This window comes from Pituophis catenifer, unplaced genomic scaffold (genome assembly GCF_029215685.1).
Source record: "Pituophis catenifer annectens isolate HBS135680 unplaced genomic scaffold, rPitCat1.0.hap2 SCAF_2, whole genome shotgun sequence".
NCBI classification, from domain to species: domain Eukaryota; kingdom Metazoa; phylum Chordata; class Lepidosauria; order Squamata; family Colubridae; genus Pituophis; species Pituophis catenifer.
The window spans coordinates 226,647,471-226,670,468 of NW_027256882.1; the positions used below are offsets into that span (position 1 = coordinate 226,647,471).

Sequence of the window (22,998 nt, forward strand, 5' to 3'; positions counted from 1 at the left end):
GCATTTTACCATTTTGGTATATTTTCAGAGAATACAGATTCTCTCCAATTTGCTTTCTCCAATAAATAAATGAATAAAAATAAAAAGGCATATTAGTCAAGCATAATTCTGCTCTAAAGGCCATTGGCCTTTAGAAATTCAAAAAAGCAGCAATAGCATACATTAAATATTAACCTAGAATATGACTCTAAAGAGAAAAATTAGTCATTATGCTCTGTAACAAGGTGAACATGATAAATGGGACAGCTCTTTGGAGTAGAACTAAGAGTTAGATATTAGATAAGAATATAATGCTAAAAGAAAATTTTTAAAAAGGTATGCATTCATAGTAAGAATCTAGAAATGTTGTATTTTTTAAGAGTCCCATTGTGATAGAAAGAGCCTTATTTTTCTGCAAAGAAATCTGGCTTAGATTTGTTGGGGACAACAAAAGAGATAATTAAATTTATTACATAATGGATGATAATTATAGGCCTGGATTTATTTTATTTTATTTTATTATTTTGTGGAAATGGCATCTTTAATCAACTGAATTTCTGAAAGAAGAAAACAGTTATTCAACAAAAAATGTCTAATGTATAATCAAACAGGAGAAAGAAAAATTCAGCTATTAGGAAAACAAATCAGATTTTCTGTCAGATATGAATATGTTGCACACAAAGTATTCTGTGAATTTTCTCCTGCAGATTCAAAGGCCGGTGAAGTTGGTTGAGATGTGCTAAAGATGAAGTTCCATTCTTCTTCCAATGTTCTTCTTCCACAAAGACAATCATAGAAATATCCTGGACATGAGAAGAAGCTTAGCTTAATAAATAATGACCAGCCTGAGCTTTCTTCAATTCATGGAATACAGGTAGTCCTTGACTTACAACCATTCATTTAGTGACCATTTGCAGTTACAATGGCACTGAAAAAAGTGAATTACACCATTTTTCACACTTACAGCTATTGTAGCATCCCCGTGGTCACCTGATCAAAATTTGGGCACTTGACACCCAGCATGTATTTATGACAGTCGCATTTACCTGGGATCATGTGTTCAACACTTGTAACTTTCCCAACTGTCTTCCAACAGGCGAAGTCAGTGCGGGAAGCCAAACTCATTTAATAACTGCTGTGATTGGCTTAACAACTGTGGCAAAAAAAAAAAAGTCACAAAAGGAAGCAAAACACTTTTTTTTTTTAATTTGATTTATATGTCGCCCTTCTCCGAGGACTCAGGGCAGCTTACAATGTGTTAAGGAATAGCCTTCATACTTTTGTATATTTATACAAAGTCAGCTTATTGCCCCCACAATCTGGGTCCTCATTTTACCTACCTTAGAAAAGATGGAAGGCTGAGTCAACCTTGAGCCTGGTGAGATTTGAACTTGCAGTAATTGCAGGCAGCTGATGTTAATAACAGTGCTTTAGTCTGCTGCGCTACCAGGGCTCCTTAACAACTGCCTTGCTTAGCGATGGAAATTTTGGGCTCAATTGTGGTTGTAAATCGAGGACTGTCTGAAATGGTTTGTACTAATTAAGAAAGCTGATGATGTCTTCTCAGCAGTGGTGTACATAGATACTGACTGGTAACCAGAACAGATCGTTTTTTAAATCTCCCTCACCCACTTCATGGCTGAAAGCCAATTTGGTGTAAAGAAATGGTTAAGGCACCATGCTAGAACCAGGAGACTTGAGTTCTGGTCCTATCTTAACCATAAAGCCAGTTGGGTGTCTTTGAGCCAGTTATTCTCTCAGCCCTAGAAGGAAGGCAATAACAAACCACTTCTGAAAGATTCTGCCAAGAAAATTGCACGAGGAGAAAAATCACAAGGAGTCTCCATGTGTCTTTACCACAGCCCTTATTGCTTGTTCCTTGATGGAACGGATATCCTTGGTACGCCACTGCCCCTCAATCTTGTTGAGCAATTAGCAAAGGTTGCAATTACAGGTAGTCCTCAACTTACAACAGTCATTCTGTGTCCATTCGAAGTTACAACGGCACTAAAAAAGTGACTTAACAATGGTTTTTCACACTTACGACTGTTGCAGCATTCCTATGGTGATCAAAATGGCAACTGACTCATATTTATGACGGTTGCAGTGTCCTGGGTTATGTGATCACCTTTTGCGTCCTTCTGACAAGCAAAGTCAATGGGGAAGCAAGATTCACTAAAACAACCAGATTACTGGTTTAACAACTTCCGTGATTCACTTAACAACTGTGGCAAGTAAGGTCATAAAGTGGGGCAAAACTCACTTAACAACTGTCTCGCTTAGCATCAGAAATTTTGGGTTCAATTGTGGTCATGAGTTGAGGACTACCTGTATATTGCATGAAGGGCTTATTCACTCTGTTATTCACTCTTATTCACTGTGCTATTCCCAGAAGGGGCCAGGAACCATTTTGGTAAAAATGATATTACTCTGTATCCACCTCCCTCTCATCAGACCTACAACTAAAAGATACATTTTCCTGCTAGTTTTTTAAAGTTCTCTTTGCCCCACCTCTACAGTCTGTTTTGACTGATGAACCTTTCTTCATTTATAAATGGATTCCAGGAATTCATTGGGTAGTTCAGAGATCAAATCCACTCAGTGTCACCTCAATTGAGTCACTGATTACTATGGTCTCCAATATCTTCTAAAATTAATTTTGATCAGAAATACTATAATAGGGTAATATTTATTTAAGAATATTTATATAGCCACCCAATTCACTCTCAGTGAGTCAGGAATAATTATAACGCTTACTTTGTAAATAAAATTTCGCCCATTTGAAATCCAGGAGAATATTCCTACTTTTCTTGCTCTGACCTACACACCAACAAGCTTGAATTTACAAAGCAAAATCATTACAAAATAAAAGCTCAGGGTAAGATAAATAGGTCAGGCAAAGAAATAAAGTAATTTAAAGATCAACTCAAAAATCAAAACTGAGCAACCACAGTCCTGTTGCAACCCTCAATGAAATTGAGTTTGACACCCTGCTCTAGAGACATTAGAGACAAGCTAGTAATGAAGGAATTTTTGTGCCTTTAAGTATATGCACCCTTATGCTTTCTTTTGGTCTATATAAATTAAACTTTATATGCATTTCTGACTGTGCGTATATAATGAATGTACCAAAATCCATACCCCATAGGCCAATCACAATATCTTTAATTAACCTTTTTTCAGATAAAATATTACTGTATTTGAGAATACTTAAAAGTTATAATAAAATGAATGTTTCGAAAAAAATGGCAACCAATTCAACCATGTAATTTATATAATTACGTGTCTATGGGACATGACTTTTGTTACAACCTTATATCTCTGTATGCATATGTATGTGTGTTTGTGTGAGAGAGAGAGTACTATGCACACATAAAGAAGTATGTATTTACAAACATAAACATACAACAACTTTTAGCAACTGCTCAAAGTTACAACAGCACTGAAAATGTGACTTATGACCAGTCCTCAAAATAAGCAGTTACTGTTGGAACCCAGATTTGTTTAACAACTGCATGATTCACTTAACAATTGCAGTGATTTGCTTAACAACTATGGGAAAAAATATCTTAAAATCAGTTGTGACTCACTTAATCATCTTGCCTAGCAACGGAAATGTCAGTCCCAGTTGTGGTCATAAGATGAAGACTGACCTGTAAGGCCACATAAATCAGTTGCAGATTACTTTTCTCAAAGAAGGAGATGGGAAGGCCCAATGACAGGAGGGTGGAAGGTCAAATTGAATTTCTTGCCAACAGTTGCCAAAATGTCTCAGTCCCAACAGACTTTTTTAAAAAGTGACTTAAGAGTCAAATAAGCATGAATACATAACAGGAGCAATGTAAAGATGCGGATAAAATATGGTTTTGTTTGATTAAGCATGCAGTATGTGAACCAAGTCCATGTACCTTTATAAACTCTAGTGGATTGAATGCATTATATAAATTTACTCAGTTTAATTCCTTCAATAAGCTATAGTTGAACAAATTATAGCTTTGTAAACCAGGTCTGTATTTAGAGAAGAAATTGTTCGTTGTCCCAGTAATCATCTTTTTGTACTATACTTTTGGATTCCTAACTCATTTATATATTGACTTTATTCAGCCAAAACACTTATTTATAGTAAACATCCGTAATTGGCTTTCCTAAACCGATTTTCTGAATTCATTCAGCATTAAACTCGGTGGGCTGAGTTTGCACAACATTAAACATATCTTGCCAGTGTGGTTTAATGTAACATGTAAAAACAGCCCCTCTCAGGCAGGGGCAGAGAAAATTTACTGGTGACAATGTCCCACAGAGAGAATTACAGAAACCAGTTGGATTGCTACCTGAACTTTATTTCAGCATTGGTGATAAAATAGATTAAAGGTAATATCTTTATTAAGGTGAACTCTTTTTAAAATCAAGCTGGGGTCCTGGTAATTTAATGGAACTCAGCAATCGGTCTAGAATTTCCAAACATTTAATACCTTCTTCAAGAATTTGCTTAGTTGGCAGAAACTTTTCAAACACATCTTAACTAATTGTGTTCTTCATTTCAGAAAAAAAAATTGAAGCATTACACGTAGATTATTTACCATCTGCAGTAATGTAAAGTTAAAGCTTTTATATAGGTTTGTGTTCCAGATCATAAACTCTAGGTTTTTTTCCCCTTATTCTTATTTTTTAAACAAATTTATATGGCCATCCATCTATCAGAAAATGCTATAAGTGATGAACAAAAATAAAAATATAATTATTTTTAAAAAAACATTTAAAATAAAAAACAATGTTAAGACCCTGATAAAACTCTCATTCATAAATCTATCACACCATGTGAATTCCATCAACATGGTGCCTTCAGTGCCTTCTGCCGTGCCCTTAAAACCTTCTTTTTCCAGCAAGCCGGGCTGGCCTAACACTTTTTTAAATGTTTTTAATTGTTTGTTATTGTTTTTAATCATGGGGCCAAATTTATATATATCTTTTTAATTGTATTTTAATGTTTGTAGTTTATGCTTTTACTTGGCTGTTCACCGCCCTGAGTCCTCAGGGAGAAGGGCGGTATACAAATTTAAAAATAAATAAATAAATAAATAAATAAATAAAAAACATTCCCGCCTGGTGCCTGAGAGAAAAATCAGGTCTTCGCTGCTTTCCTGAAAGCCAGAATAATCAAGGCCATCCATACCTCCCGGTAAAAGCTGTTCCAATGAGGCAAGCATCATAACAGAGAAGGCAAAGGTCTGAAGCCAACTGGCACTCTTTCACCAAGGAGACTAGCGCATTTTTGCCTGATCAAATGGGACAGTTGGAAGCCATCAGGGACAAATGATTCAACAAGTAACTAGGCCTCATACGATGTAGGCTTTAAAGGAGAGAACCTGCAGCTTGAGTTGCATCCAGAAGCCTAGAGGAATCCGGTGTAGCTACTGCAGGAGTGTCAGGCCCAGCCCAGAGATGAGACGGTGAAATCCAGTTGAGTCCAAACCTTTATTTGCTTATATAGTACCTAATCTTCCCACACTAAAATTATAACTTTCTAAGCTGCTAAATATATTCTAAGAAATTCTAGAGTGTGGTTACCCTGAATCTCTTCCCCCTCCCTTGCGCATCCAGCTCAGGAATGTGCAGTCTCTCGATCCAGATCTCTTCTCTTCTGGAAAAGCTCCGAGTTGGCAAGTTTCTTGTCCCCTGCTGCTGCAGGTGCACATTCCATCACATTGTGATGTTACAGAGGCATGTTGCATTAGCCTGGAAGTCACTGTTGGCTGCCTTGCCAATTTCAGTTTTTACAATATATTCTTCTCTAATTTTAACTGCTTCTGCCAAAACTGGACATTTCTATTTTTTTTCTTCTGTTTTCTTCTTCTTTCTCCTTCTAGTTCTGCGGAGCCTGGAGGCAAGTGCCCCTCCACTTCATTTTTTTTGTCAGATAGAGTTGATGAGATCTCCCGCCTCTGTCCACCTGTTTCCAGAGGTGGGTTTCAGCAGTTCTGAAACCTGGGTCTGACCAGTTCTGGAGAACTGGTAGCGGAAATTTGAGTAGTTCAGAGAACCGGTAAATACCACCTCTAACTGGCCATGCCCACATCTATTCTCTGCCTCCCGAGTCCCAGCTGATCGGGAGGAAATGGGGATTTTGCAGTAACCTTCCCCTGGATTGGGGAGGGAATGGAGATTTTACAATATCCTTCCCTTGCCATGCCCACCAAGCCATGCCCACAGAACCAGTAGTAAAACATTTTGAAACCCACCACTCCTTTTTTCTGAGTACAGCAGGAAGGAGGATAGATTTCCATTATTTCTCAACCTGAAGTTTGTGAGATCTCTGAAATTTCAGATCCCCTTAATTATTTCTCCTTTTGACCCTGTAGAAAGAGGGACATATTTCCCTCTCTTCTACATCTTTCTCAAGAAGTTTCCCCATCACCAAACTCCCCTTCTTATTGTCGTATGTTTTTCATTTGTCATGTCTCTTTCAAGTGCCAAAGGCCAGTTGCAGGGCAAATTTAGGTTTCTGTTACTGTACTGCCACTGGGACTGCCAAACTAAATGAGGCACATCAATGTCACCTGCCACCTCCCAAGAAAAGGCAATGTTCAAGCATTCCTTCCAATAAATAAATATTCCAGACTGCTCTCCTGCCTGAGAGTCTAAATTATGTTTCAACTTCTTCCTCAGTCCTTCTAAGTGAGATGTGGGAGTGATGAGACTGGATGTGCTCAAAGAGGATCATTTCAGGAGACAATTGTAGAAAATTAGAAGTATTTGCAGTGTGGCTAGGAGCTGCAGATAAAAGGCAACAAAATGATCTGTGCAATTACAGGGAAGGTCCAATAAACCTGATCTTCTTCTGAGTTTTGTGGAAAGGATGATTCCTGCATTTGCTGAGCCTGGATTTAATCTGTTAAAGAAAGACTTCTGATCCACAGGATATCACAAGATAGGGCATATGTCAAAGTTTTTTGGATGTAAAATAGAGATTGGAGAAAGATTTGGTTTATGTGATTATGGTCAAACCTGTTTGATCTTGGAATTAGGAATGCAAGAGATAACAAATATAAGAAAAACTGTTTCTTTTAAGTGGGATTCCAGTGGTAAAAATCCTTCTTTAACAGGCATTTATTTCAGCACCTCCTTTGTCATTTAGATCCTGTTGCCCCATTGCATGCAGATTTTATCAAGAGAGCTATGCTTTTACAATCTTCTCCATAGCTTGAGGGCAGTCTCCTCTCCAGCTCTTTTCTTTTCAGGAAGCTCCTTTCAGTTGTAAGGAATTGTGATGTTTCTAGCAAAATGCTAGTCTTGGCCATCAAGAAAGTATTTCAGGTTTAGCAGCAACTTCTTACACATGTAGAATGCCCTACAAAGACATGGATTGACTATAAGAATTTGGAATACTTACAAATGCATCACAAAGTCCATGGCTTAAATTAAATTTTAATTCCATCTGTCTTAGTTAATGGACACTTGGTGGTTCACTTTGTGACTTTGGGTGGTTTATAGAATGGTCCTCTCTAGGTAAATGTCCTCCAGATATTATTGCCTTAGCTAAAGATAAGATTACAACAAATTTGGAAAATATAATTCAACTACACCTTCATGCTATAAGTATATAGTTTCTGTAATTTATGTTCCATATTCTATTTATGTCTTTATGATATCAAGAAATTAATTGCTCTCATTAGTAAAATGAGTAGTAAAAAGATCATCCAGTTGTTACTGTGACAGCAATATTTAATATTGACTTGAAAGGAGAAGAATGAACATTTTCTTTGTGCCATACTTAGTCACATTGATAGGACCATTAAAATGTTCACTAGAAATACTATTTGGCTCCACACTGGGACCGTACTGACAAATTACACTCACTTATAGTTAACTAAACAATGGCTCACTCAATTAATCCAATTTTCCTGCTTTATATAACATACTAGACTCTAAACTAATGGTTAAGTTAAACTGTGAATGTTTGGTTAACATTCGGCCCAGAAGTAAATATGACTATTGGGTAAGCTCTGCATTATGCTTTATCATCTACCTTCTATACCCGGAATGTCCAGGGCCATTTGCGTCCCTGGACAGCTGTATTTTATATGTAGCCCAAGACAATTCCTCTTCACTCAATGCAGCCCTGGCAGGCCAAAGGTTGATACCCCTGTTCTGCATAAAAACAAAACAAAACAAAACAAAACAAAACAAAACAAAACAAAACAAAACAAAACAAAACAAAACAAAACAAAACAAAACAAAACACAGAGTTGGAAGGGACCTTGGAGATCTTCTAGTCCAACCCCCCCCCCCCCCGCTCAAGCAGGAAACTCTATACCATTTCAGACAAATGGCTGTCCAATCTCTTCTTAAAAATCTCCTGTTATGGAGCACTCACAACTTCTGGAGGCAAATTGTTCCACTGAATAATTGTTCTGTCAGGAAATTTCTCCTTAGTTCTAGGTTGGTTCTCTCCTTGACTAGTTTCCATCATGTCACTCCTAATCCTTCTTTTCATTAAACCAGATTACCCAATTCCTGCAAGGGTTCTTCATATGTTTTAGCCTCCAATCTTTGTTGATCTTCTATGCACTCTTTCTAGAGTCAATATCTTTTTTATATTGTGGTGACCAAAACTGGATGCAATATTCCAAATACGGTCTTACTATGGCATTAGAAAGTGGTACTAACATTTCATGTGATCTTGATCCATTCCTCTGTTAATGCAGCCTAGGACTGTATTTTTTTTTTTTTTTTAGCAGCTTTGGCTTTCTTAATCTGACACTGTCAAGATGTATTGGGACCACCGGTGGAGCATAGATTAGGGAAGACTGTTAATGTGTTCTGCATATTATGAGAATTTTTTTGCTGCCGTACTATATTAACCTCATGTTAGAAAAACATTTCTAAGCAAAAAGGAAGTTTAAGAAGAATATTGCCACTACATTAATTTTTTTAACACACCCATTCTAGGACATTTTTATTTACAGAAATGTAAATGGCCACTGCTCTCCTATCTGCTGTATATCTTCTTAGTGATATCTAAAACTTTCCAGTTGAAAGTCTAATGAGAGGAACTGCTTTGATGAAATAAACAAAAATATTGCAAACACCGTTTTAGATCCAATGCACAAATTGTTTCTTTCCAAAGCTTTCTCATCAAAATAAGTAATTGTACCTCAAAGAAAGAGTATTATAGATCAAAACACCAGTTTTACAGGCTGTATTTTGAAGTGCCCTTTGTAATCAGTTGAACTAAAGGAAGTGTTGGAAAGATGCAGGGCACTTGTTTGAGTCTTTTAAAAAAAAGTTACCAACTAATGTAACAAATGGCTATCGATGAAAGTGTACAGAACTGTGTCAAAAGGAGAAATTATCTTCTACAACAGTGTGTTTTGTCTATAAAACCATGTATTAATTTCTAAAAATCCATATATGTAAGGCAAAGAGCCTCTTGGGGTCAAAATGGATAAAAGAAACTAAAAAGAACAATTTCTATTCTATTTGGAACTTCCCCTTGCACTTATCTTTAATTGCTTTTCCTCAGCTCTATGACAGCAAGAACAAAGTCCAATTATGATAAGAAGCACAAACCTATTGAGTAAAGCTTATTAGAATTACTAGAGGCTGATCACAAGAAATAATTACTAAACAACAAATACCCTTGTGGAATCAATGTTAGTGCTAGCTTGTTTCAAGAGGTAACTCAAGGAGCATATATGGCATTTAAATCCAAACATGCATACTTATTTAGTGCAAATCACTACTTACTTCATAGCTCTCAGGTTCTGTTATTCTGATGCAATAAGAATCTGCAAATGCTGCCTAAAATTGCTGAATTTGTATTTTGTGTTAAAACTATGCTTCATAATATTTTACTCCAAAGCAAGATCAATAGGAGCAGTTCTGTCTTCCTCCTTTAGGGAGGAAATTTGCCAATATTCCCTAAAAGGTCTCTCTTCTACTTTTCTGAAGCTATTGTATATTTATTTTATATCTGTATCTGTGATCTGTGTATGTGTGTACCCTGTACTAGGATTTCTCACAATACTTTGGAATTAGGCTATACTGCAATCATTATGGTGAATTTTAAACCATGGCTTATAAGTGGCTTAGCCAATGTGTATACAGGGTTTATAGTAGGCCCCAACCCAAATTGTCATATTGAGAGAAGAACTGCGCAAAGCCTTACTACATTGCTTTAAAATGCATTTATTGATGCTTGGAATTGAAATTCAGAATAACCATTGTAAAGATCTCTTACTTTAATGCAACCTATTTGGATGGTATAACTTCTGAATATTTATAAAAAAAAATTCAAAATGATTAAATACTGAATATACACAATTCAAAGCATATATGCAAAAGGAAAATAAGGTACAAGTCACAATCTCCTAGCATTTTACTTTAGGGGGTGGGAGTACTAAAGGTGGCTTAAGGCATCTATTTTGAAAGAACAGTTTGCCACAATTTTTTTGCTATATAGACCAAGTGATCTAAAGACAATATAGGTTGTGATTTACCTGTTCAGGTGCAAAAACTAACCAAGTCATATGACCAACCTTGTACATTATCCTTCCTGTTTACTAGATTTTAGAGGTGTCTTTTTTATTACCGTTTTTATGATAGCTATGACCTTCGGTTTCAGTAGCAAAATCCAGATTGCTCACAGGATGTTTAGATCTTGAGCAAGCCATTATTAAAGTATTGAAGAAAAAAAAATGTGGCAGCTAAAATAGATTACATAAAACATCACAATTTGTATCTTTGAAGGGTTCCTAAAAGGGCATTTGCTTCATCCCAGATTTTCAAGATTTGATTCTTTTCAAAGAGATGCACGAGGCTCTTCTTTGTTCCACCCCCAAATCCTATCTGAAGTGTGGGGCTGAAGAAGAAAAAAACCATTTTTCGCAGGGGCTCATGTTAGAGCAAGATTACAGCTTTTGAAAATTCATGGGAAGGCTTACAAATGGCATCCTACAAACCAATGCTTTCCATGCCGAATACTAAATGTCAGCCTCTTGAGTCCTAACTTTGGAGAAGCAGAATTGTGAAGAATTAAAAAAAAAATGGTTAATACCCCAAGAAAATTGGTCAAGATAATTGTGCCAATTAAACTGTTCAGGTCCTCAAAACAAAAAGATCTCTCTCTCTCTCTCTCTCACACACACACACACACACTTTGAGGGAGTGTGTGTGTGTGAGAGAGAGAGAGAGTGAGAGAGAAAATAGATGTATGAAAAGATACACTGGAGGAAATGGACTAAAGGTTGAGGCATCACAAATTTTGCTCGCCTTCAAGATACCATTGTGGATTTTACAAGTAAGCAATCATGGGAGAGCACAGAGTCCACCTCCGAGACTGCGCGGAGAGGCGAGATCAAGTTGGACTCAACAATTTCCTCAACCCGAAGCCGGATCAAACTGACAGGCCACGGTCTGAGTGGGACCTCCCAGGTAAACCCTTGGCGCGTGAAAGGCGGGGAGCCGAGAGAGGACGAGAACCGAAGGCGACGCCAAAGAAAGTGAAGGGGGGTGGGGGGGTGCGCGAGGAACGAGGAAGAGCCTCGGTGCGGCCGCCGGGCCACGGGAAGGGCCTAAGACGGCCGCTTAGTTTTGGGTCGTGGCTTCTGGCTTTTCCTTCCTTCTTTCCTTCCCCCCTCCAGCCCAGATTGGGAGCTGGCAAGGAGGAAAAGAGCACGAGGCCCGCCGAGGCTTTTTCGCTGAGCTTCGAGGAGGCGGGCTGGCGGGCGGCTCTGGCTTCTACGTGGTGGAGATTTCTCCCCATAACAGGGCCGGAGGAAAAAAGGGAAGCCCAGCTCGGGACTTGGCGTCGGGAGGAGGAGGAGGAGGAGGAGGAAGCGGCGGGTGCTGCAACCTGGCGACCAAACCGGTCGCGTGCCCGTCGGGAGGCGCTGCTGCCCTGCGGCGCAGAGGCGCAACTGGGGCAGGAGCGCGGACGCCCCGGGCTGAGCCGAGCTCGAGAGCGCCAGGCAATTGGCTCTTGCCGCCGCCGCAGCTTAGTCCCTCCCGCGCCGGATTGCCTCGGAGTCCGGCTCGGCTTTTTGGAACCTCGTCGCCTGCGGCAAGCCCGGTTTCTCGGTCGCTGGAGGTGGGTGTGCGGGAGACTCCGGCTGCCGGAGGAGGAGGAGGAGGAGGCCTTTCTCCAAGCTGCCCACGGAACCCGAGCCTGGCCTGCTGGGGAGCTGCGTGGTGAGGGGAGGAGTGGGGTGGGGGGGAGGACGGGTTGGCGCCAAGGAGAAGCGGGGAGGCTCATTGGTGAAGGTGGAGGTTGCGCGGCCAAGGGGAGACATGGCTTCAGCCGCGGCGGTGGTTGGAAGGGCTCTTGCACCCGTGGCCAGCTCCAGCCCTGGCTTTCCCGAACAGGTGGAGGGAGGCTGTTATCTTTAATCCACAGCCTTCGCCGAATGACCCCCACACACACACACCCTTCACGCAACTCCCGACCAATAAGAGGTAGGAAATGGGGAAGGGGCGACGGTCGAGACCCTTCTCGTTCAGCACCTCAGGATGTGTGGGGCTGGTCGCCTTATCGCTCGCCGCGCTTTTCAAAGTGGCCGGTTGGGGGGCGGCCGAAGGGGTAGACGAGTCCACGGCTGGGGAAGTTGTTGCGATGGGTGATTTTATATATATATATATATATATGTCGAAGAAATGTTCTGGAACAATCATTGCCCGGGTTTATAAGCACGCCACGATTTGTATTCCAACACCCCTCTTCCCTTCCCCCCCCCCACCCCGACCCCCCAAAAAAGATCAGGAAGAAAAGTACTTCGTGCAGATTCTGTAGGTGTCCTTTAACGAGGGAGAAGGACACGAGCTGGGTTGGCTTGCCTGAAAGAATCCGAGCGTTTAATGTCCTTTCTTTCACAACCCTTCCAGTTTTGCCTTCTGGTGATTGAGCATCTTGTTATGGAGAAGAGCAACAGTTAGACTTCTCTGTTCAGGCTAGGCCGGTGCCTGCTATGCATGGTGTTGGTTCTTTTTGGTTTCTTCAAGCTTGTAAGAAGGTCAGGAATCTTTTCTAAAACTTGTAAAGGGATTAATTGCTCCCTGTGTTTGTGCTTTGTTCCAGTAGTAGAATGTGCTAACTTGGAAATCCCATTGAGTTTTAAGGACAGGATCAAGATTAGAGGTTTGGGTGTTAAATTTTTTTGAGTGCTGGGAGGAGGGAGCAACTGCTTATAATTGAAAGGGCACCTGAATCTAAAGGGTATAAATATATTTACAAAATAACTGCTGGACCTTTTGCTGGAATTCATAAGACATAAAATATAACTGAATCTGTTATCTGAAATGGATGATTGGGAGGAGAATTAGAAATTATTCTACTATATAAAGTAATTTAGGACTGAAACATTCAGGTGATTTTTCTGGACTAAAGGAGGGATATCAGTTTCACAAGGTTGGGTTTAAAAATGAAATGATGCAATACTAATATAAACATACTTTGATATTATGCAAATGTCCTGTTCTGAAAGGAAGCTTTTTGCTCAATATATGAAAATTGTATTGCATTATCACAAGATTGTTTACCTAAAATAGCATTGCTTCCTGGAACCAATAGCTAGTGCTGAATTCTGGCTATTGCAGGTGAGTTTTTTATTTCAGTATATGCAAACACACCTTTGTGTATTTGCTCTGCATACCTTTGTGTAATAACATTTCTCCATTAAGCAGAAACTTAGGTGAAAAAATGGGAACAAAAATGGATGCTATTTGTTCTCCTTTCACTGTTCCAACTTTTGTAAATGTTGGGTTAGATTCCTGCATTAACTGTAGTTATCTCATATTAAAATATAAAACATTCAGACATGAGAGATTTAATTATTTTATCAAAGGTATGATATTAAGCCACAGATTGGCCCATACAAATGCATTTAACCTTCCCAGGAGTCTCTCAGTCCATAATTGTTAGTAATCCAGAGGATTTTATTTCTTAAGTTCACTGTGTTTTGGTATTGGAATTGTTTCATATCTCAACCTGGCCAAAATATATTAATAATGAAATAAACAATATAGTATACAAATACTAATATATCTTATTAAGTTATCATTCATCTAGACATTAAGCAGATCCATGATTATGCAAAACAATTCATCTAGACTTGAAGCAAGGACTGGAAATGTGTGAACCTAGGAAGGGGCTAGACTCTCATAATGTAAAATAGTAGCTTAATGTTAATTTCTATACAGCTTTTTTATGTTGTGAAAACTAAAAATCAAATGCCAAAACAAAAACACAAGATTTGTTCCTCAGTCCTTATGCTGAAAAGCTATGCTGGAGGAGAAATACTCTAAATATTTAGGGCTTCAGTTCTCACTGTCCTAATCAGTTGCAACAAATAGTGAAATGGACTAGACATTTGATTCTTATATTAATTTGTACCAAGGATCTTTCTTAATTGGAATGTAAGATTTTTGAATGCATCATAAGTTTGAATCCTTGCAGTCTGGTTCCCTCCCCCCCCCCATTACTGCTCAGTAGTGAGGTTTATGTGACTTCCCTCTCTTTTTGCATTGCATAATTGGAAAAAAGAACTATGCCTGGGTTTCTTTGGGTAATGCCTTAACAAAAATATTAAAGGTCAATGCAGTTATCTTTTAATCTTTTCACAAAATCAAAATGATAAACAGCTCTAATAAATCATTTGTACTCTGTCTTATAAGATGTGGCCAAAAAATAGCTTTTCCAATGGATTGCTTTCATCTTTTTCTTTCACCAATACTTGAGAATGCACTTATTTCTCTACCATTCTCTAAATTCATCCATGGATTTAGAAATTTCTTTCATACATTCCAGTATAATCCTTTACATGTTTACCCAGGAATAAGTTCCTTTAAGAGTGCATAGGATTAAAGCCGACAATTATTTTCCTATAATCACTGAAGATGTTATGAAAATACAAGCATTGCCAAAAACAATTGGTACATTTCTTCTATTATACTCATTTTGTATCTGCTAAAAAATGCTTTGCATTATCTATTGTGTGATGCTGCATATGAAACTTCTGGATAGAAAATACTTATTTCAGTCAATAGCTGTGTAAAACCATTTACGTTTCATAAAACAAAGTAGGGAAAGTATGTAGAGCATGAATTCTGAAATTCTTTCCGAACTCTCTTCCAAAGGCCATAAGAGGCACTGTATTCTGCATAATGAATAATGCGTTCAATTTTTCTGAATTTTTCCTTTGTGTTACATCTGTGTGTATATAGGGAAACATAGAGTAGATTACTATACTGTAGTACAGTAATCCATTCTGGGTCACATGACCAGTAAAGAGTGCTTACAATGATGGAATCATCAATGTTCTGCAATGCTTTCCACCTGCCTCTCTCATAGGGATGCGCTGTAGGGAATTTTTCAGGATTTTTTCTCTGTAGCTTCCACCAAGATTTTGTTTATTTTGAAACCTACATTTTCTTTGGCAGTGTCTCCACTATACTGTACTGTACTCTGTACTTTGTCCTACTCTATTCAGTTATAATAATACTGATAGACAGACAAATGGGTAGATTAAGTCTCAGCCTCTTTACCTTGAAAGTTGCTGTACAAATAGTCCTCATAACAGTTCATTTAGTGACTATTCAAAATTACAACAGCACTGAAAAAAGTGACTTGTGACCGTTTTTCATACTTATGACCATTACAGCATCTCCACGATCATGTGATCAAAATTCAGATGCTGGCAATTGACTCATTTTTATAACAGGTGCCGTGTTATCAGGGTCATGTGATCAACTTTTGCGACCTTCTGAAAAGCAAATGTTACTAATTTAACAAGTGCACTGATTAACAACTGTAGCAAGAAGGGTTGTAAAATGGGGAAAAACTTACTTAACAAATGTCTCGCTACATAAATTTTGGGCTTGATTGCGGTTGTAAGTCAAGGACTACCTGTATATCCTACAAGTTTTTTCATCAATGGAGTTTGTCAATTAAACTTTCATGGTAGGAAATAGCCATTAAAAAACATCTTCGGTTGTTTCACCTGTAGGACACCTTTTGAAGGGCAATGTATTACTACTGTATAGAAGTAGTGCTGTTCTACTATGATGATGTTTGTCATAAAATAAATCAAGAGATTAAAACATTTTATTTTAAAACTTTAGAGACTGTTCAGAATTTATAACCAACAATGTTTTTTTCAAGAAACCTGAAAAAGTGGTATTTTAGTAACCTGAGTTGCATAAACTTAAACATGATGACTAAGGAAGTGTAGGAAATATGGGTTTGACTGGAACAAATTCCTAGTTCTTTTTTTCCTTAGGTTACTACTGAATCTGTTTTCATGTGGCTATCAATTGTGGCACACAGATAAGCAGCATAGCACACAAACATCAGCTCAGTGATTGTCTAACTTTGTTGATGGACACAAAATCTATTTTTGCTTTCATCTGTTAAATTGTATATGTTTCAGAAAAAAATGATACGTTTTATTTAATTTTTGCTAGATGTAACCTTACATTTTGTATATTTTCTTCAGTTTTCTTCAATTTATGCTTTTATATCGTCCTGGCCAATAGTCACAATAATGAAATAATGCTATTGACATTTTATCATCATGACTACAAACAGGTATTTATAGAGGTTTTAAAGAAAAATACACACTCTAACCTTTTGTTTTATTTGCTAGCTCATTTTCCAATGTTTTTAAATAAAACAATAGCAATTAGTAAGCCTAATTAACTGGCATTTTCAATAGGATCAAATTTGATCCACTGATTATGTGCCATTTGAGCTGGTGTTGACTCTTAGCGACCATACAGATAGATTTTCTCCATGGCAATCTGTCCCTAACCTGGTCTTAATGGTTATCCTCTTTTCTTGCCATTTCCCCGGTATTATAATCTTCTGTACTGAACTAGAATTTTCTGTGTCCCAAGTATTGGGTCAAAATTAAAAAATCTAAAACCCAAGATAATGCCAAATATGCTTATTCAGAAACTGATTTTTCTGAGTCAAAATGCCTTTGGCTGCAGATTGATTATTTATATGCTGTGTGCTTGAATGAGTCTTTTCCAGGGGTAAAATGCTCCCAGTTCGGACCGGATCGTCCAATCTGGTAGCGATGACGGCTGGTGGTTTGGAGAACCGGTAGCAAAAATATCTGCCCACCCCCCATGCCTAGCTGAGTCGTGCGATCATCAGAGGTTTTGTTTTTTTTTACTTTTAAAAGCATTTTTTCTTTGGCCGAAAAAATGCTTTTAAAAGTAAAGAAAAAAGCTTCTGATGATCGCGCGGCTCAGCTGGGATCGTCAGAGCCTTTTAAAAGCATTTTTTCTACAACCTCTTCAGAGGTTGTAGAAAAAATGCTTTTAAAAGGCTCTGACGATCCCAGCTGAGTTGCCTGATCGTCAGAGCCTTTTAAAAGCATTTTTTTTACAATCTCTTTGACCGAAAGAGAAAAAATGCTTTTAAAAGTAAAAAAAAAAAAAAGTTAGCCACACCCACCCAGTCACATTACCCACACTAAACCACACCCACCGAACCCGTAGTAACAAATTTTACATTTCACCACTGGTCTTTTCCCATGTCTTGAGATCAGGGTGCATTTGATTTAAATCAAATCAATTTAAATCAGGATTTAAATCACTAGTAAAAAGTCTTGATTTAAATCAGCTCGATTTAAATCATAATTTTTAAAGGGCAACTGTCATCTCTGTCCTGCAGCGACTCCTCCTCTGACCCGCTGCTGATTCACCAACAGTCCCAATATTGCAGAATATACAGCGTCATGCTACATAACTAAGCTCCATTTCATGCTGAATAAACTAAATTATTAATGTATCTTAAATAGAAAACTATCTTTAGATAGATTTTTACTCCCAAACTATTTTATTGAAATAAATTTGATAAAAATAAAAAAAATCCAATTTAATTTTTTTTTAAATAAAAAAAAATCATTGATTTTTATCCACCCTGCTTGAGATGTAATTTTGAGTGAAAACATGTCATTCCAGTTGCAATTGTATGTGTGTTTATTTGAGGATCATTTATATTAAACTTGGCTGTCTTTATTTACATATAAATGAGAGAAAAGCTTGAATTGCTGTTGTGGGACATTTATTATTGAACTATTTTTTTTTCCTGCAAAGTTGTGATGGAAACTATTTCAGTGTTCACCACAGCTACATGAAAAGTTTGGCTTTTATTTGTATTGGAAGTCAGTTCTTTTCAACGAATGTTTGAATGCACCTGCATTTTTTTAAAGTAATGAAAGAAAGGCAGAGGATACAGAACTGTGTAAAATACAAATGTTAAATACTTTGAAATGGCCATGAAAAATTTGTTCCAGCCTAATTTTGTATAGTTTCAAGCACTGCTCCGTCTCTTTAAAAGTTGCATGTCCAGTCTTACTTTCTGGACAATTATTCTGGGAATCACATATTTTATCAGTTGCATGTGACAGAGGTAGAGAAAGGGTGGGTGTCAGACAGTGGTGGGTTGCTCCTGATTCTGTCCGGTTCTTGAGAACCAGTAGTTAAAGCGACGGGAGGCTCTGCCCATCCGCCCGGACATCATAAAGTATGATCTGCGCATGCGCAGAAGTGTGCGCGCTCCCGTTGCGAACCGGTAGTAAAGGTAAGTAGAACCCACTCCTGTATGTAATCATGTATAGCCATCAGCTCTGATTCCACTAACTAGGTAATCTTCAGGTTATGACCAGTATAGCAGCAAAGAGTAATTATTCTTGGTCCTCAAAGTTAACGGCTGTTGCAGCACCCTTGTGGTCATGTGATCACAATTCAAGTGCTTGGCAACTGCCTGCACTTAAAACTGCAGAAATACTTTAGTTTCCCCTCTCCCCTTGCCTATCTGCCCCCATCTCTGCCCTTTGGACGGCTTTGCATTCGGTTGGCCCTGCCATTCCTGCCTGGTTTGTTGCTCCCCATATGACCTTTGAAAAGCTTCTGAAGCTTCCAGAAATCTCAGGAGAGGATCACCTGCAATTCAGACAAGGCTATACGCAATTTGGATAAGGGGTGGGCATAGTCCGAGGAAGAAGGCCTGACACAACCAGCAGCTGCTTCTTGAGAGCCAGGTAGGATAGGCTTTTTCAGCAGTGGCAGGAAGAAGATGGTGAAAGTCAGCTGCAGGCAGCAAGGACTGGAGGAGTGGCAAGGCTGGCAGGGACAATAGGGTTGGTGAGCATTGCATGGCAAGGCTGGCAGGGCCAGGGCACACAGAATGGCAAAGCCAGCAAGGCAAGCAGGGGCAACAGGGCCAGAGGATACCAGGGTGAGTGGATAGTAGGGTGACAAGTTCAGAAGAAGTGCAAGCCAGCCAAAAGAGCACAGATACGGGAGTGCAAGTGAGGTGAGTTGTAGACAAGATACTCCCTTACCTTATCAATGCTTTGGGGATGGGAGGAACTGAGCCCAGAGTGGCTTGGATCAAGATGGGTCCTTTGCTAATAAAGATCAGTTGGATATGGTTAACAATGGCAACCAGGACTTGCTGTTGCTAAATCATGTGATGTCACACTTTATATCTGCATCACTTAGTGACAGAAATTCCAGTCCCAATTGCCAGCATAACTCAACAGCTACCTGTGTGGTTGATAGTTACTAATTGGTAACTCTTTTGCATAAGAGTCATACTTTACAGGAATGTTTTTTCTTTATCTCTGTTCTAAATTTTGCTTAATTTTGTTCCCACATATGATAACATTGTTTGCCAAGGTGTGGAACTATGATCTCAACATTAGTTTTTGGGCCCTAAGTTCTCCATTGTTAGCATTTGCTCTAGATATACCTGATCAGCTTGAGTTATGTTCGATATAAGACTTATAATTTATTTTTTCAAGAGTAAGATAAATTCAAGTAGAACGGAGAAAATGTTGTCTCCTTAAGTCAGTGCTTTCCAAACCTGGGTGAATTATTCAAAACTGGGTAAAATTGGTTTTTCTTTCATTAATAACACACAAAATTATTACTCAATCATAATGGGAACATTTACATTGACTTAAGGTGTTTTACCTAGATTGGGTAAGAAGGACTTTCGGATAAGCTGTTTGATAAGGAAAAACTTTGGGAAGCTCTGCCTTAAGTAATATAGATGTCAAGTCAAACTTAGGATTCTAAGTTAAACATAATTATGGAAGCAAAAAATTAAGAAGAAATGGAAAATGGTAACTTGCTGGTTAACTTTAACTCAGCTACCATATGAGGGGTTTTTTTCTTTAATACATAAAGGACATGTTGTCTGGCCAGCCTCCAGAAATAGAATTATATTTTTTCAAAGAAGAGAGGAAATAGTAAGCGTGTCAGTGAGAAAGATGTGAAAGTATACATGATCTGATGAGTTTAAGGAAATGATGTATAATTTTGGCTTTAAAACCAGAATGAGCAACCTGTAGTCATGGGCCCTGAGTACTTGCAGTATGTACCAGGAACATTTAGCAGCAAAAATGATAGAGCATGATTTTTCTCAGTGCTTTCTAAAATAAGGGACAAACGTGCAGCAAGATTTAATGCACTTGTTTTTCTTCTGAGACTCCACATTCTCTACTACCCACCCACCCCAAATTTCATCTTGTCCATGCTGTTAACCTTATTTTTTCACTAGCCACGAGCCTTGCTACACTAGCAGAAATATTTAAAAATGAAAGCGAAAAACCGGAAGCTTTAAAGTCTCCTTCATAAAGCAAAAGACCTTCTAACTTCAAGTCTGTGTTAAATCATAGTTGTATATAATTAGCAGAAATGGAAGGATTATCGAAAGGGAAGTGACAGCTTTGAAAAAATTATCAGTTTTGTTTGCCACCTAATTGGTAACCAAGATATTGTAATGGAAAAAACAATCAGCAGTATTTGCATATCTCTGATCCAGAAGTGGCCATTTAACTGTAGGTTTATTATTGCTGTTTATTAATCATATTTCATTAAAAAAAGTCATGGCAAATGATGGTCATATTTTAAAAATCATGAGAAAAATCAATAAATGCAGAAAAATGTAAATAAATCATAAATATATCAGTAAAACCTAACTTCCCATATTGACTCACTTCTCATTTTGTTAAAATATGGTCCCACATTGGGGCTTCTTTGATTTTGGTACTTGTACTCCAAGCTAATTACAGCACTGCAAACCCTTACCTTAAACTTGTTAATAATACTCTAATATTTTCCAGCTGTAGAAAGAATCTATATATTTTTATTAGTTTATAATATAGCATACAAAGAAAATACAAAAGTAAATAGTAAAAAGTAAATAGGGAAGTTAGGGAAGGGGGGAGGGAATAGAAAAGGGGGGGGAAGCAATGGGAAAAATAAAATAAAAAAGGCATTGACTTTTGACCCCTTGGTGCAGTAGAATAAGGCATTAATATCAAACCTCAACTTTTTACTTTTACATAATAATATAAACTGGTCATTTCTATAACAACAAATTTATCTAATAATCTAATAAACCCAAAATCAAAGTTTCATTCTTTTTCCACCTCAAGCACAAAGTCCAGAAGTGGTTTCCAAGTAGAAATAAAAGTATTTGTATTTTTTCTTTGATCAAAATATTTATCAATTTATCCATCTCTGCTAACTCCATCAATTTTTGCAGCCATTCATCCATTGTGGGGATTGAGGTGACCTTCCATTTCTGTGCATAAAGTAGTCTTGCTGATGTCAACATACATAACAACAAAATTCCGAATTTTTTTCCGAAGTCTTTTTCCATTGAACCCAAAAGAAATATTTCTGGTTTTCTTTCTATATTCACTTTAAGAATTTTCTGTATTAAGATATGAATCTTACTCCTACTCATTTTAAACACCTTTATACATTCTTGACAACTCATCTGGAGTTAAATACCAATGATACATAGAAATTATCTTTTATAGTTTAATGTAAATTTTAAACCTTTATTCCATGTATTCTCCCATTTTCAATCATTACATATATATTTGCATCATCTTTCTATTGATTAGTTGTACCAGAAGTCCATTCCAGTAAGGCACTGCTTACAGGTCCTTGAGTTATAATCGATTGCTTAACAACCATTTGAAATTATGATGGACCCTGAAAATGGGACTTGTAAATTGGGGCTTAAGTACTGTCATAAGTCAAAGACTACCTATATGTTCTTGTTCTTGATATTTATTATTCTATCTGGGGAGTATTTTATACAGGAAAATCATTATGTATGAAATAGCCTTGGGACATGGTTAAACTTTTTTTCTTATGTTAAGCCTACTTTTAACAAACTATGAATGAGGTCTCTTTCTACAAAACAGTCCTGGGAGAAGGAAATAGGGAAACTAATGATTCTATTTAACTATTTTATTTAAAAAATAATTATAACTAGGAAATAACTCATTAGTCTTTGACTAACAACAGTTCAAAGTTACAGTGGCACTGGAAAAAGTGACTTATGACCATTTTTCACACTTACGACCATTGCAGCATCCCCATGATCACATGATCAAAATTCAGATGCTTGGCAACTGGTTCACATCATTTATGACGGTTGCAATGTCCCAGGATCATGTGATCCCCTTCTGTGATCTTATGACAAGCAAAATCAATGGAGAAGCTAGATACACTTAACCATGTTACTAACTTAACAAATGCAATGATTCACTTAACAACTGTGGCAAGAAAAGTCATAAAATGGGGCAAATTCACTTAACAAATGTTTCACTTAGCCACATACATTTTGGGCTCAATAGCAGTCATAACTCGAGGACTACTATATGCATCAGTGTTTGAGGAATCTCAAACATACTTGAACAAATCTGTTTATTTCTTCTTAAGTAGTTTCCTGAATAGGTGCTCCTGGAAAGTTAATATCTCATTAGTGTCCGATTTCCCTCAAGAAAAAGATATCTCTTGAATCGTCTACATGAAATGGATGCAGTTTGCCATTGTAAGTTATAAATTTGCATTCATACCAGTTTCAGATAGGCCTGTATTGTTGGATATATTTATTTTAAGGTTTTGAACTGAACTTAATAAAAATTGTATTTGCTTTTGTAGTCTTTTGGGATTTTTGTTAATGTTTACCTTAATGGTAGAGCC

At 37.7% G+C, this 22,998-nt stretch overlaps 1 protein-coding gene across 3 annotated transcripts in view; it reads left to right on the forward strand.

The window, feature by feature from the left end:
• Positions 1-11,336: 11,336 nt before the first annotated feature.
• The window catches only part of PIP5K1B (phosphatidylinositol-4-phosphate 5-kinase type 1 beta), a 78,829-nt gene continuing 67,167 nt past the window's right edge, over positions 11,337-22,998 (forward strand). Inside the window, exon 1 of one of the 3 annotated variants that reach the window (XM_070935590.1) lies at positions 11,337-11,412. The gene's annotated coding sequence lies outside the window, so the exon portion shown is untranslated. Of the gene's footprint in view, positions 11,413-11,932; positions 12,169-22,998 lie in introns of those variants that run through there. The other 2 variants (XM_070935589.1, XM_070935588.1) reach the window with 2 other exon arrangements.